We start from the raw sequence: 2654 nt of genomic DNA, 5'->3' as shown, positions 1-2654 counted from the left end.
CATCTCACTTTTCTGCTTCCTTCCAGTACTGTCACTACAACAGGAAACAGCACAGAGAAAAGACAAGAGAGACGTGGACTGCCCCCTCAACCCCCCTGCTTATATTCCTCAAGCCCGTACAAGTCCAGGACTTGGATTTCCATGACGCTTATGAACTAAAAAAGAGCAAATAGGTCCACAAAGAAAAAGTTATTCTCATCCTTCATGCCCTATGCAAAGGTCGTTTTTCCTTTGCTCTGCCTATTACTCATAGAATTTTTCCTCCAGGTACGCAACAGACACCAAGTGTTAGAGCGAAGAGGAGCTGGTTAGTAACACTATTTAGGATCATCATTTTATACAGGTTTCTGCAGGTCAGCTGGATTCATGCACTGATTTTACAGTCTCTGACTCTGTTTTGGTTTTTTTTAAGAGAAGAGCTGCCTGGTCCAGCGACAGTAAGTAGAAGATTCCAGGCACATAGAGATTTGCAAAGAAAACCTGACAGTTGCTTGTAAGAGAGCACATATGTAGAAGTGCCAGAAGAAGCAGCAGAGCAGGAAGTCGATGAATGGTAGATATACAGCAAGTCAAGAGACTGAGAGCAGCTGTGCCATCCAGAATGGAATACAGATATTGCTTGGGAACTGACAGGAGTTGGCACTGTGAAGAGTGCTGGATGTACACTGATGCTGGAGCAGTAGTGGTGCGTTGTTTCCTCTGTTGTTGGGTTGGTTTGTAAAAGGAACAGTCACACAGTATCATGGGTGATACTGCGATTATGGGTGATCATCAGGAGACATGGAATCTGTTGTTTCTCCTCTCTGTCACCACAAGGAATCCTGGACAGCCATGTCTAGGTGCTTGCGAGTGTTGAAGAATGGGAAAGAAACAGAAATGTGTCTTTTTTAAAATCAGCTTTGTCTTCCCAGTCTAAACAGTCTCACTGAGTTTTGCCACAGTACTGTGTACTCTCCACTCTCTTTGTCTGTTAGACTGGGGAGAAATACTTCTTCTGACAATAAGAGTTGAACAAAGTGCCAGCTCTTACATTTGGGATGATTAGTTTGGCATCTTCCTAGAAGAGTGGTGTAGCCAAGCCCCAGATCTTCACAGAAGGTGACTGCCAGCCATGGAGGCTGCCAAGGCACAAGAAAAAATACGGCCCACATAACCTGGTGTTGGCATCAGTCCAACTGAGAGTCAGGCATTGGAGCATCATGAGAGAACTGAACTAATTTGCACTGAGGCCAGAAGATTCATAATTTGGGATGTCTCCTAATACTAAAACTGACATTGAGTAGAACTTATATGACTGTAGAGATGAGGCAGACCACCAGTGTCCTGGTGTGTCCATGACATACCTACATGGTGTGCTGTCAGTCAATGCAGGAACTGAATGAATGGGGACAGTGATGAAAACCTAGACAGTGTTCTGCAGCCACGACTACAGAGAAGGGCTTAATTCACAAACCTGTTTGCTTTCAACTAGACCCAGGTTCCAGGAATGGCCTAGAATGCTCTGTCCTGGCCTGACACCTGAGCTAGTGCTGGTCCCAGTGGCAGGCAAACATCCTCAGATAAAGGGAGAACTTGTTTAGGAAGACACACACAAGATGTTCTGCTGTTGTTACCTCAACAATCACACACTTGAGCATACAGGCACAAACCCTCACACAGCTGGATTTTGTAGACTTTATATTCTCTGCATCTAAAATAAAGTGGGTCGATTTCGCATCATTCTCCATGCTGTTGAGGTGAGGTCAGGGGAGAAAAGGGCACTCTGTTTTGGGTAGGCTGGAGTTGTCCACCTGCTGTTATCTCCACACAGATGGAGAATTATATGCAGGTGGCTCAGGAAGGTTGTGGCAAACCAGATGTCAATAGCATGGATGAGAAAAGATGGGAAAACTTAATCCATTTGCTGTTGTACCTCTGTCTGCACAAATGCTCTGGGTCTAATAGCCTGGCTATTTCCCATGTAGAGGAATGTCAGTATAACTTTTTTCATTCAAGTCAGAGCAACGGCACACCGGGAGGCAGAGGTGAGCAGCAGAAAAATGCCCTGGAAGGCAACTTGGAAAAAGTAGGTTTATTCTCAGCTCCAGGACAAAACTTGTGGTTGAGCCAGCTCCTTCATCTGTAAAGCAAGCATCTGTGCTCAAGAAGTCAGGTGCTGGAGTTGTATAGTAGATGATCTGTGAAAACAGACCCCTTAAAAATGGACAGTTGTTCTTGGAAATAAGTCCTATATATATATATTTATATATATACACCTGTCTAATATTTATATGCCTATATATTTTATACATGTGTGTGTTTTTATATATATATATTTATATATTTTTCTTATATCTATTAATATAGTTATATATTTATATTTTTATAGGTATCTATGTGTAGATACCTGTATCTATGTCAAAATATGTATATGTCTGTATTTGCCTATTGTGCTGGTTTAAGAGTCAACCAGCAGGGGAAATGAACTCAACTCAAAGGAGAGACCACAAGTCAGAATAACAATTTATTAAAACAACACAGCAAGCACAATCACACAAACAAACAATTGGTCCTAACCCACAAAACCCACATGTACAATCCGGTACCCTGGGGCATGAACAAAGTGGTGTTCCCTGGGCCCCGCTTGAGTCCAAAGTAAAGGGAGAGGGGAAAAG

The sequence above is a fragment of the Lepidothrix coronata genome, unplaced genomic scaffold (assembly GCF_001604755.1).
Source record: "Lepidothrix coronata isolate B3197 unplaced genomic scaffold, Lepidothrix_coronata-1.0 Scaffold71, whole genome shotgun sequence".
Taxonomy (NCBI): domain Eukaryota; kingdom Metazoa; phylum Chordata; class Aves; order Passeriformes; family Pipridae; genus Lepidothrix; species Lepidothrix coronata.
The sequence above is the reverse complement of the archived record's forward strand: the minus strand, read 5'-3'. Positions refer to the sequence as shown.